Source organism: Pogoniulus pusillus, chromosome 3 (genome assembly GCF_015220805.1).
Source record: "Pogoniulus pusillus isolate bPogPus1 chromosome 3, bPogPus1.pri, whole genome shotgun sequence".
Taxonomy (NCBI): domain Eukaryota; kingdom Metazoa; phylum Chordata; class Aves; order Piciformes; family Lybiidae; genus Pogoniulus; species Pogoniulus pusillus.
The window spans coordinates 17,251,476-17,264,748 of NC_087266.1; positions in this window are offsets into that span (position 1 = coordinate 17,251,476).

Sequence of the window (13,273 nt, forward strand, 5' to 3'; positions counted from 1 at the left end):
CAATTAGTACTGTGGAGACAAGCCAGTCACCATCACTTGGCTGTGGAAAGCTGTCTGGTGCTAACAGCAGTGTCATCAAGGGTACTTCAGTCCTAGAGTGTCTCCTGCAGAGAACTGGGACCTCACAACTGCTCTTGTCACAGATCTCACATTCCCCAGCTTCCAACTGGTGGATGCTGAGCATCCTCCTCAGTTCCTTTCCTTCCCCTTTAAATGCCTTATAGAAGAGGCAGCATGTTCTGTGGCTGGATTTTGTGGAATTGCAATCCTATCCATTCTGGAGCTGGGCAGAAATCCTCAATGGTCATTAAAAATTACCATTGCAGCTTACTGTTGACCACGGCGGTCTGAACATTTGTACTGATGAGAAAACCCAAGCAAAAGACTTTTCTCTCTCAAGAAGACTTTGCAGCCAATCATGTTATTCCAGAGAATTTACTGTGAAAGAGTCTGTCATCCACCTCTGGAACTGATACTGCAAAGTACATTGATCCACCAAAACCTTTAAGCACAGCATTAATCTTCTGGACTTTCTTTATATTCACTAAAATTCATTAAGTGCTGAAGGGGTTTGTCCTACTTGAGCCTGCAGCATCTTAAAAGCTCCAACCTTCAATCAGCAGCCTTTAAACCAAGGTCTCAAGCCTCTCCCCACTGACCAGTGGACCAGTGGCCTCAGAGGCAGTCCTTATCCTGACACTACATCAGATCTTCTTTGCCACAAAATGGTGCGAACAATGATCTGGACCAAATAGCTTTGCTTGGGCATCCCGAGTTACACCACGTGGGAGACTCAGGGCTAGCCAAAAGATAACTAATTAATGATCAGCAACTCTGGAGTCTCTGTCAGGAAGCAGAAATGGAGGAAAGGCACAGATTAACGGTAACTTACACTGGAGTGTAGCTTAGAGTGAGAACACGTAGGCTGTTCCTTCTGAGTTATGAATAGGTATTTCTTCTGTGGTTTGGGAGCTGCAATCGACTTGGCTTCAACTCCTTCAAACACATTGATACTGCAATTGCTTGTAGAAAACTGTTCTGCAGTTGAGACCCATGTCTTAATGCAAACAACTCAGAAAGCAAATCACTAGGAAATCATCTATGAGTGACTGAACTGATCTATCCTGAACCACCAAGTGAGGTATGAAAAGTGTCCTAGCCAGCACTCACACTCGGAAGGGATACATTCTTCAGTCCCCAGGATCTGTCTTGTTGCCTAAACATCTCAGACTGACGATATCCAGGACCTGGCTCCCTGCACGTGACCCTGGTGCCAAGATATAGTCATCCTTGCAACATTTTCTTCTTTGTCTCTTGCCCAAAGATTTGGAAGGGAAAGGGGAAGAGGAAAAAATTACACCTGCATCACTAAATGCATAGCATTCTTATGTGCCACATCTCACTTGTTACTGCTGTCATGGGTAATTCTGAGAGCTGCAGGGACCAGAAAAGCACTGAGGAGGTAGGAAGAGTACTGGAGAGGCAGAGGAAGTGGAGGTCTCTCTCCTTGTGCCTAGGTTCTTACCATTAACATGGACAGAAACAAGTGAAGACAGCACAGCCTCAGGTAGGCAGGGGAGCACTGCCAGCCCAGGAGAGGATACCATCTACCTTCTTGTAACTTTTTGGCAGGCATAGGACCCTCTCCCGTCTCCTTCCCCAGCCACATGCGTTCATGCAAACCCACCTGGAGAAGGTGGTGCCAGCTGTGACAGTGGGACCAACGTGCTTGCTGGTAAGATCAAGAGGCTTTTCTTCTGATGACTTACTTTAACTCCACATCTCCTAACCTGGGGTGCTCACTTGCAGTCAGGTGTTGGGAGGGGAGAATTGCTGTGGAAGAGATCTTTGATATGGAGGAATACTACATCTTAGAAAAGACAATAAATTCTCACCCCAGCTTCTGCTCCAGCAGATATAAATCCATTTAGTCCCCACCAAAGCCTGCCATTCTCTAAGTGAAGCATTAACAGAGAACTGGTGATCAAACAGGGTCTTGCCCACAGCATGTTTCATGCAGCAGCTCTGTGAAACCTTATTTAGCTCTTTCCATTTGATGCCACATGCAGGTTTTCAAACAGCCCCAAGGGTTTTTTCTCATGAAAGAGTCATCACGGAGGTACCAGGATTTACTTATTTATCTCACTGCTCTAACCTGAAGTGTCTGCTTATAAGCACTTGCCAGTCATAGAATCATAGAATCAACCAGGTTGGAAGAGACCTCCAAGATCAGCCAGGCCAACCTAGCACCCAGCCCTAGCCAGTCAACTAGACCATGGCACTAAGTGCCTCATCCAGTCTTTTCTTGAACACCTCCAGGGATAGTGCCTCCACCACCTCCCTGGGCAGCCCATTCCAATGGCAAATCACTCTCTCTGTGAAGAACTTCCTCCTAACATCCAGCCTAGACTTCCCCTGGCACAGCTTGAGACTGTGTCCCCTTGTTCTGTTGCTGGTTGCCTGGGAGAAGAGACCAACCCCCACCTGGCTACAGCCTCCCTTCAGCTAGTTGTAGACAGCAATGAGGTCACCCCTGAGCCTCCTCTTCTCCAGTCTAAACAACCCCAGCTCCCTCAGCCTCTCCTCATAGGGTTTGTGTTCCAGGCCCCTCACCAGCTTTGTTGCCCTTCTCTGGACACGTTCCAGCACCTCAACATCTTTCTTGAATTGAGGAGCCCAGAACTGGACACAGCACTCAAGGTGTGGCCTGAACAGTGCTGAGTACAGGGGAAGAATAACCTCCCTTGTCCTACTGGCCACACTGTTCCTGATGCAGGCCAGGATGCCATTGGCTCTCTTGGCCACCTGGGCACACTGCTGGCTCACCTTCAGCCTACTGTCTACCGGTACCCCCAGGTCCCTTTCCTCCTGGCTGCTCTCCAGCCAATCTGTCCCCAGCCTGGAGTGCTGCTTGGGGTTGTTGTGGACAAAGTGCAGAACCCTGCACTTGGCCTTGTTAAATCTCATCTCATTGGCCTCTGCCCACCCATCCAGCCTGTCCAGGTCCCTCTGCAGGGCTCTCCTACCCTCCAACAGAACAACACCTGCTCCTAGCTTGGTGCCATCTGCAAACTTACTGATGCTGGACTCAATCCCCTCGTCCAGATCATCAATAAAGGTGTTGAACAGGACTGGGCCCAGCACTGATCCCTGGGGAACACCACTAGTGACTGCCTGCCAACTGGATGTTCTCCCAGTATTCATCACACGTAACATGGGAAACAGTCAGATTTAGTACGGGTACAAAGGGCCTAGCAGGGAGAGTGCCTGCAGTGGCTTCTGCCATTGTACAGGAGCAGCCACCCAGTCATAAGGGGAAGGATCTCAGAAGCAGCAGAGGAAGAGAAGAAAGCTGACACCTTCCTTTTGCTTTTTATGGCATCAACTGCAGATCAAAGCCCTTTCTCAGTGACACTCTTCACTTCTTTAGCTTTGTGCAGACTATAACCAAAAGGGCAGGGCTGAGTGTCTCTGCCTGACACTGTGTCACCCTGCCTGAGCAAACACACCTGGCCCTTTAGCTACACTCTTGGGTTCTTGCATGGTTTTCAAGGAGAAAAAAAAAGTGAGTGCCTTGGTGAAAAATCTCTTTTTTTTTTTTTCCCCAGTTATGCACTGTGCTGTGGTCCCCTCCTTTTTTTGTACTTGGATAAAACTCCCACGTACCAGGTATTTTTAGAGTGGGATTTTGTGCTATAGGCTTGCCACCCTTGGTCTCTGAAAAAAAATTTTCTTTCTTCACTTCATTGAGTCTGTCTTGTCCCCATACTAAATTAATTACATGAAAATACTAAATCAAATGAGTGATTGGTTACTCATGCTACACGAGTTCATGAGTTTCCAATTCATTTCTTAGAGTGTTTGATTTTCTAAGTAATTTTTTAAGGAGATAAAATCCTGAAACAATGCATGCTGTGGCATCATCAGAATCCACCATCTGACTGGAGATCACTGCTGTAAGAGAAGCTGCCATTTTCACAGAATCACAGAACTTCAGAGGTTGGAAGGGACCTCCAGACATCAAGTTCAACCTCCCTGTGAAAGCAGGATGCTCTAGGGTAGTTCACACAGAAGTGCATCCAGGTGGGTTTTCAGAGTCTTCAGAGAAGGAGACTCCACAACCTCTCTGGGCAGCCTGTTGCAGTGCTCCATCACCTTCACTGTAAAGAAGTTTCTCCTCATGTTGAGATGAAACCTCCTATGTTCCAGTTTGTAGCTGTTGCTCATTGTCTTATTGCTGCTGACCAGCAACAAGAGATTGGCCTTATCCACTTGACACCCACCCCTCAGATATTTGTATACATTGATCAGATCTCCTCTCAGTCTTCTCTACTCCAGGCCAAACAGTCCCAAGTTTCTCAGTCTCTCAAGACTTACATTTTCAGAATGTAAGTTTTCTTGTCCATCTCCCTCAAATCATAGCCTTATCACCATCCCAGAAAACTTCCCAGAAAAGTTTTTGCAATGAGTTACAAACTGCAAGAACAAATGGACAATGTCAGCACAAATGGTTACAGACTGGAAAAGCTACAAGCAACTTAAATCAGTCTCAGGGAAGCAAACAGCAGGAATTCTCCAGAAGCATTGCTAGCAAGCCTGTATGCAACAACAGGTGTATTTCTTCCTAGAAGAAAATGTTAGCATCATGCTGAGTCCAAGTATCTTGAAGTTCCTTCTTGTGATGGTTTGGGTGTTCCCCTCTCCCCCCACACTTTAGAAATCACCCCGACTAGGCTCAGTCAGCTCTGGAAATATGAATGAAGCTTATATTTACAACTAGCACAATATACAAGCAGATATTTACAGTATATACAGTTATAGACAGAAATATACAAGGTAAAAGGTAATACAGAAACACAACTCCCCTCCCAGAAACCTGAGTCCCCAGGAGGGGCTCCCAACTGCCCCTTCACCTTCCCCTTACACCGCTCAACCTTACCCCACTCCAAAGGAAGAATGGAGGTTCAGGCAGGGGTTTAGGAAGCAAAGTGGATTAGTCAAAACAAAAATGGAGGGTAAGGTTAGAGAGTAAGATGCAGCTCAGAGCTCGCCAGCAGCAGAAGAGTGGTTATCTATATTTTTATTTCTTGTTCTTATACATCTCACTAAGCCTATGAGGGATGTAGACATCACCATTGTTTTCCTTTCACAGCCTGCAATCTAGCTGTTCTCACCAAAACATTCTAACCTGCTTCAAACTAGCACACTTCTAAAATCTGCCATTTATTTCAGGTGGGACCCCAGAAGAGAATTCTGTAAAAGAAACCAGAAGTCCAAAGTAAGGCACTCAAAGGAGCCTGTAACAGGCTTTCGTGTGCACACTGGGGTTATGCACGCAACAAGGGCACAACACACCCAGAAATCAAGTGAATACACTCTGTAAAGGAACAAGTGAAGCCCCTTACCCTTCATGCACTTTTGTGCAGCACCATTCTTCTGTCCCATGGCAGAGTTAGGGTGAGGCTAGGTTCAGGGCCAAGCTTCCAAGGCCCTCAAGGATAGAAACTGACCAGAATCTTGCTTGGTGGAGGAGTTCAAAAGAGATAAACCATTACAATCTAGATAACCAACGTTTAGAGAGCTGAAGGAATAAATATCTGCAAAGATCTAAACTTGGTAAGAGTGGTGTGCTAGTTTGAAGCAAGCTAGAATGTTCTGGTGAGAAAAAGTAGATCATAGGCTGTGGAAGGAAAACAGTGGTGAGGTCTGCTTCCCTCAGAGTCTTGCTGAACAAGAAGAAAGTAAACATGAGATAACTCTCTCTCCATTTTGTGGCACCCTGCTTCTGGCTTAGCTGCAGCTCCCTAACCTCACCTGCCACTCACCTTTGCTTCTTAACCTCTTGGCTGAACTTCCATTCTTCCTTGGGACTGGGGTAAGGTTGAGAGGGGCAGGGGGAAGGTGCAGGGGTGGTTGACAGCCCCTCCTGGGGACTCAGGTTTCTGGGAGGGGAGTTGTGCTTCTGTATCACCTTTTACCTTGTATATTTCTGTCTATAACTGTATATACTGTAAATATCTGCTTGTATATTGTGCTAGCTGTAAATAAATAGCTTCATCCATATTCCCAGAGTTGGCTGAGACTAGTTGGGTATTTCTAAAGTGTGGGGGGGCAGGGAACACCCAAACCATTACACGTGGTCAGTAGAAGCAATATTAGAAAGTAGAGTCTGAAGCTGACAAAAGATTTGTCTGAAACAATTCTTAAGTGTCAGGCAAGATAAGAAAATTTAGGTTAGAAATGAAGCTAGAAAAAGTATTTCTGTGCTCGTAAAAGGTAGATGCAATTTCAAGAGAGAAAAAAATGCTGTCACAAGGATTGCTTATTTCCTTAAAGGGAGGAAAGTGCAGCTGCACACTGCTTGCTGTCAAACTGTGCTTGCCTTGCTGTCAGGACCTGCCTGTGTGCACTCTTCTGGGGTTTGCAACCACATAGGCATTCCTTGGCAGAAGGTTTCATTCACCCAATACTTAATGCTCTGTTCATTTGAAGTCATTCCTGGCTTTCACCTCTCTCTTTAGAACCACAAGAGACCCTCCCCATCAGGGCTACAGGGAAGTGCAGCAGAGGGAGGCTGCCAATGGAAAGCTCTGGCACAAAATCAAGCTGGAAGACTGTAGCCAGTGGTGTTCCCCAGAGATCAGTTCTGGGTCCAGTCTGTTCAATATCTTTATCAATGGCCTGGATGAGGGCATTGAGTGTACCCTGAGCGGGTTCGCTGATGATACAAAACTGGGGGGTGGCGGCCGAGAGCCTGTCAGGCTGTGCTGCCATCCAACAACAGCTGGAGAGGCTGAGAGCTGGGTGAAGGCAAACCCTACGAAGTTCAAAAAGGACAAGTGCAGTGTCCTGCATCCAGGGAGGAATAACAACAGGCACCAGTGCAGGTTGGGGGCTGTGGGGGCTGCCCTCCTGGAAACCAGCTCTGTGGAGAAAGATCTTGGAGTCTTGGTGGACAGCAAGTTCTGCATGGGACAGCAATGTGCTCTTCTGGCCAAGAGAGCCAATGGCATCACAGGGTGCATCAGGAAAGTGTGGCCAGCAGGTCTAGGCAGGTTCTTCTCTTCTCTTCTGGCCTGCTGAGACTGCACCTGGAATACTGTGTCCAGTTTTGGGCTCCCCAGCTCAGGAGAGACAGGGACTTGATGGAGAGAGTATAGCAGAGAGCCACGAGGATGATTGGGAGACTTGAACATCTTCCCTATGAAGAGAGAGTGAGAGACCTGGGGCTGGTTAGTCTGGAAGTAGACTGAGATCTCATCAGTGTCTATGGATATCTGAGGGATGGGTGCCAAGTAGATGAGGCCAATCTCTTCTCTCTGGTCAGCAGCAATAAGACAATGACCAACAGCTACAAACTGGCACATAGAAAGTATCACCTCAACATGAGGAGAAACTTCTTCACAATGAGGGTGACAGAGCACTGGAACAAGCTGTCCAGAGAGGTTGTGGAGGCTCCTTCTGTGGAGACTTTCAAAACCCACCTGGATGCATTCCTGAGTGAACTACCCTAGGGGATCCTGCCTTGGCAGGGAGGTTGGACTCGATGATGTCTGGAGGTCCCTTCCAATCCCTAAAGTTCAATGATTCTGTGATATAGAAACCTGCCCACTCTTCAACAGCTTTCTGTCAGTGACAGCCAGAACAGCTGACTGAAGACACCTGATCAGGCCAAGTGTCAAAGAGCCATGTTATCACCAGGCCAGAGCTCAAACTCAAATACTCACCAGGGCCCTCACCCAAGAGCTTGGTCTCTTTTTCTCTTGGTGCTTCCAGGGGGAAGGTGCATGGAAATGCATTTGTCTTCACTGCTCCTAATAAGGTTATTGGGGCAACCAGGCAAGTATGACTTTACTAGATACATCTCTGGACTTGCACTGAAGGTAAAATTCTTCCCCACTTGCAGTAGCACCCTATGCTTGCTATCCTCATGCCATTAACTCCTGGAAAGCCTTCTTGGTTCCAGAAGGTCATTTGCCACAGATAGCAGCATCCGCAGTGACAACAGCAGTTCACACTTTCCCATGCTGCATGCCAAAAGCTACTTCATGTCTAGCTCTCCCCTGACATGCCCAGTTTCACAGTACCTTTACACAGCTGGAATATGTATTTCCTTCATTTCTTGGAAATTTGTGGAATTTCCCCCAGAAAATCTTTCACAAAAAAGGGGGAAATCCTATCCCCGTGGCATGGATCCAGTTAGCTTCCCATACAAATTACAGAATCACAGGATGATAGGAGTTTGAAAGGACTTTTGGAGACCATCTGCTCCAACCCCCCTGCCAGAGCATGTTCCAGGCCTCCCTGGGCAAATAAACGCCAGCATTGTCAGCTCTTCAAGTGATCTGTTCCCCTCATCTTTATCTGCTCCTCAAAGCAGAATTACCTTTGGTCTCTGAATGCTACAAACAGTATCTACACACTTCACTTCGGGGAATTTCCTCAGTGCTTTTCCCCCTTTCCCCAGGTATAGAAGGGCAAAGCCCCAGAGTTTCTTGAAATACAGGTCCAAACATCTGGGTCATAAAAGCTTCAGCTGAGAGGCTGAGGTACTAAGTTTAATTGTATGCCTACATGAGATGCAGTTACACAAGAGAAAAAGAAAAATGAAAATAAAGACAAGTTTATTTTTTCTCTCCAAACTGGGATAAGCCACGGTGGAAAAATATTCCATTAACAGCATATGTCTTTTCTATGGCCACATCTGCACAATTTTATCATGTAATTAGACCTTGGCTCCTGCCAATAGAGATCTATTAGCTCAAAGCTCCTCAGACAAAGAGAAGCCTTTAGAGCGTAAATTAATGCAAATCAAGCCTTGGCTCTACCCTTCCAAGTGGCTTGAAGCTGTTATGATCTCTGTGTTGCTACCAGAAATGAATGTACTGATGGATCCCGAGGACAAGACAACAGTGAGGCTAAGGCAGGCCCCTCACATTTTCCAGACAAAGTCCAGGACCTCAGCTTTACAGACTGAACGAGAGGAAATGCTCAGGAAATGGCTGGCTTTGTGTCTCAGTACTGAAGCCATGTGATGTGTCAGCCTTAATTGTAATTGTTATTTTTATAAAGAGAATCCTGTAAATCAGGGAGGCTACAGAATTGTCTTGAACCCCTGAATAAAACTGAGGTGGCTTTTTCTTAGTTTACAGCCTTTTTTCCTACCACTAGATCTTTGCTTTCTCCCAGGTAGAGCCTGCCAAAAGTAGAGGTCGTAACAGAGGTCTGAAGAGTCTTTGCTGCACAGATAGCAAAGTCATTGAGTCATTGCTATGAGCTGCAAACTGTTTTCTTCTCTGCTGCCATGCAGCAGCTCAAACACGGTCACAGTCTCTGTGAGTGGTGCACCTCCTTTGTGAAGATGGACAGCAGCAACCTCTCCAGAGGAGGAATGGAGGTCAAAGAAAAGCAAAAGGAGAGTTTGCATCAGTAATGGGCTGGCTTACCAGGAGGACAAGGAAAGGGCTTGGGGAAGGTACAAAATGAATTCAAGAAACAGCAACATGGGAAAACACACCTAGTGTAGTTCTGTGCCCCTGGGGTAAATGGCATTTGCAAGACAGCTCTGTCTCTCCAGTCTTCTTTTCACCTCCACTCCAAGGGACCTTGCTCTCACCTCAAGGATTTGTCTACAGAGGCTGTCTCAATACAGCAGAACACAGATGCTAATGCAGAGCTAATACACCCTGCATTGAATCTCAGGGGAAACGATGGATGAAGAGGCTCTGCAGAACACAGAATTAAAGTCTTGCTGAGACCTTCTCAGGATGGCTGCAGCACAGGTTCCATGGGACAGCTGAGGAGGAAGGGATAAGGACGGACACACTGAAGAAAGCCTAAGTCTTCAGCATCAGCGTATCCTGTGTGGGGTGTTTCAACATGGTCATTTTCACTTAGAGATAACACAGGACTCAAACATCAGTCCCTGAAAAAAGCCTTCTCCAGGTATGCCAGGAAAACAAACTAATGGATGAAAGAGGAAAGAAAGGATGAGCATGGCCACACCCCTCTTCAAATGTTAAGATGCTTGGTCTGCTACATTAAAGAACTTGGCTTTGGAAATCTTCCCCTAGGTCCTGGAAGCATCTTTCCTAAGCAGACTGTGATAATAAACCAGGAGTTTAATACTACTAATAATCATAATCCCCAGATTTTATCCTTTTTCAAGAAATGAAAATGCATTGGTAAAACAAATTAGAGATGGCTCATATCTCCTTGCAGCACAGCAGAGTTCAGCTCTGGGGCCCTGAAGAGGAGGTAGAGCATGCATTGATCTTCACCACGGGAAAAGAAGACTGTCAGGAGGGAGGCAGTGCTGGGAGAGAGAAAAGGATGAAGGCTTTTGATTCTTGCTGGGGATAGCACAGACACAAACTTGAAAGCATTGGCCAGGGCCATGCCTCTCACCACAGTAATTGTCAATTTCCCACACCCTGCTGCTGGCAAAGAGGTGACAGGAAGTGACAGGAATGGGGTGCACAGTTCTCCCGTTGCTGACAGAGGAGATGGGAAAGATGGAGACAGCGACAACAGAAATACTTTCCTTCAGCAACAGTCACCATCCAGCCATCCTGCTCTTTCCTCTGCAACAGCCATGATGCTCCCAGAGCCGTTTTGCTCATTGTGACTCCTGGTAATGATTTGGTTTAGTTTTGCCTGACATGTCCTGCAAACAGTTCCTGTGTGGGTAGAACTAAATGGTGAACTATCCTTTAGTATCTAAAGTACTAGCAGACCCTTGTTCTTCCCTATAAGGTCTGAAGATTTACTCTCCCCCTTTGCTCCACTCTGGTGATACCCCACCTGGAGCACTGCATCCAGTTCTGGAGTCCCTATTACAAGAGGGATGTGGACATGCTGGAGCGTGTCCAGAGAAGGGCCACCAGGATGATGAGAGGGCTGGAGCAGCTCTCCTATGAGGACAGACTGAAAGAGTTGAGGCTGCTCAGTCTGGAGAAGAGTAGGCTCCAAGGTGACCTTATTGTGGCCTTCCAATATCTGAAGGGGGCCTTTCCAGGATACCAGGGAGTGACAGGACTAAGGGGAATGGAGCAAAGCTGGAGGTGGGTAGGTTCAGGCTGGACGTGAGGAGGAAGTTTTTCACCATGAGAATGGTGAGAACCTGGAATGGGTTGCCCAGGGAGGTGGTTGAGGCCCCATCCCTGGAGGCCAAACTGGATGAGGCTCTGACCAGGCTGATCTAGGTTAGGGTGTCCCTGCCCATGGCAGGGGGTGTAGGAACTAGATCATCTTTGTGGTCCCTTCCAACCCTTACTGATTCTATGAAGCTTGCCCCCAGTTGGTCTCTGGGTTTAGAGCAGGCTCACAAACTGGCCAAGTCTTTGCAGGATCCTTCACAAACTGGCCACAGAAGGATTTTCCAGAAGGCTGGCTATTACTTGACACTTATCTTACACAGTCCTGAACAGAAAATACTCAACCTCTACAGAGGAGAGCAGCAGTGACGCATCAGCCAGATGCTGCCATAACACTGGGCTACCCTTGATGCACTGGAGATCTGCTGCCCCTGCTCCCACAACAGATTTTCATTACTGCTGCACCACCAGAGCCCTGGAGTGGGAAGGCTTTCCAGTTCCACAGAAGAGTTGCACAAATGTAAACATTATCCAGGAATAAGTCTTGCTCCTTCATCCAAATAATGACTCCAGATCAGGCAATGGCAGAGAAATTCAGCCCAAATAAACCACTGTCTACTCCCTTTCCCCCGTTTGATCCTAAAATGGTCTTTCACCTCCCATCCCTGCCTTAGAAGTGAGCTGACACCAGTTTGATAGGGTGTTTCCTAATCACAACCTAGGTCAGATCTGCTCCAAAGTTCAGGCAGGTGCACTTGGGCTCACCCAGCTCCGTTAACAATGCTGTAGATAAAGGGGAATGGCTGAGAGTCTCTAGAAAATTGTCTCTATGGTACTTCTTACATGTTAGTGCTAAGCAAGATTTATTTGCTTGCTGATTTTCTGCACGACTGCTTTGGGGATGTTTACCCTTTGCTAGGCTCCCCAGGCAGCAGGAATTTTATGTCCAACAGCTTCTTATCTGCAACTCTGATCCAGCTTGTATTAATAAAGGTTCAAGATGATTTAGTACTTCATTCTGTTGGCCAGTTGCAAAGGAGCTGGGAATATCAGTCCAGGCTTACAATCATAGTGAAACATAACACATGTAATAATATATGATGTAATAAATATTTTCATATAGTTAATCTCAGTAATTCTGCGTATGCTGAAATGTATATATGGCCCTGGCTGCTTACATTCTCCATCAGCAGTTTGTACAGTCAGACCCCAGCTGTCCGACTGCTTTTGCTCATACTCTCAGTTCTTTCCCAATTTTACCCTGTAAATCTAAAGAAAATAAACATTGTAGCAGTGCCTTCGGCAGCAGCCTTTACCCATTTGTTGGTGTGAAGCTTCTGGAAACAGCTGTCACTTGCCATTTCACACTCCCCTCTTCGTGGCACCAGCACAGGCTTTGCTGTTGGCAGCACAGCAGTGCAGAGGCCAAGGCAAGCAGCCAGGTGAGGCCCCAAGGAAAGTTGCCCCCAAGGAGTTTACAGACAAGTATGACATGGTCAGCACAGGGAAAGAAGTGGCGTCTCCACTCTTCCCATTCACTCTTACTTCCAGCAACAAGCTTCTCGCTGCAGAGCTCTTGTGGTAAGCACTGATAGCAGATAGTGTCCGTGAGCAGAGACATTCCCATGTCCCACTGGCCCCAGGTGCAGCTACATGAGACCAGACAGTTTCTTTTCCCTTTGCAGCAACCATTGCAGACTCTTATCCTGCCTCCATGCAGTGACTGTGAGCTGTTCATAAGGACAGGCGCTTGCTAATCTTCTCATTCCTTGCAGACTCCAGGTGACAGCACTCCTGCTGGGACATGGTTTCTCACGTTTTGAAGCAGTGCCTACCTCCACAATATAGTTCCTGCATCCCCTTCTTGAACAGGGTTCCCATGCAGACACCAAATTCTCCACCCCATGTTGACTTTCCTTGCACCCTACCTTGGTCCCTCCTATCTGCCACTCAGTCTGTCTGTACGTGCAAAGAGACAGCCCAGTGAGGAAAGAGAGGCCAAAAGGGTAGTTTTTTTTTAACCTGTGCTCCCTGTGTTGCCCTCCCCCCCCATCTTCCCACAGCAGCACCAGCTGCAGACCCCTAACCCAACCACTCTTCCCATGATTCTCTTTCCTTAGTCCTCCCTTTTCCTCAACAATACAGTCCTGGCTCTGGCACTCTTTCCTCACAGGTCA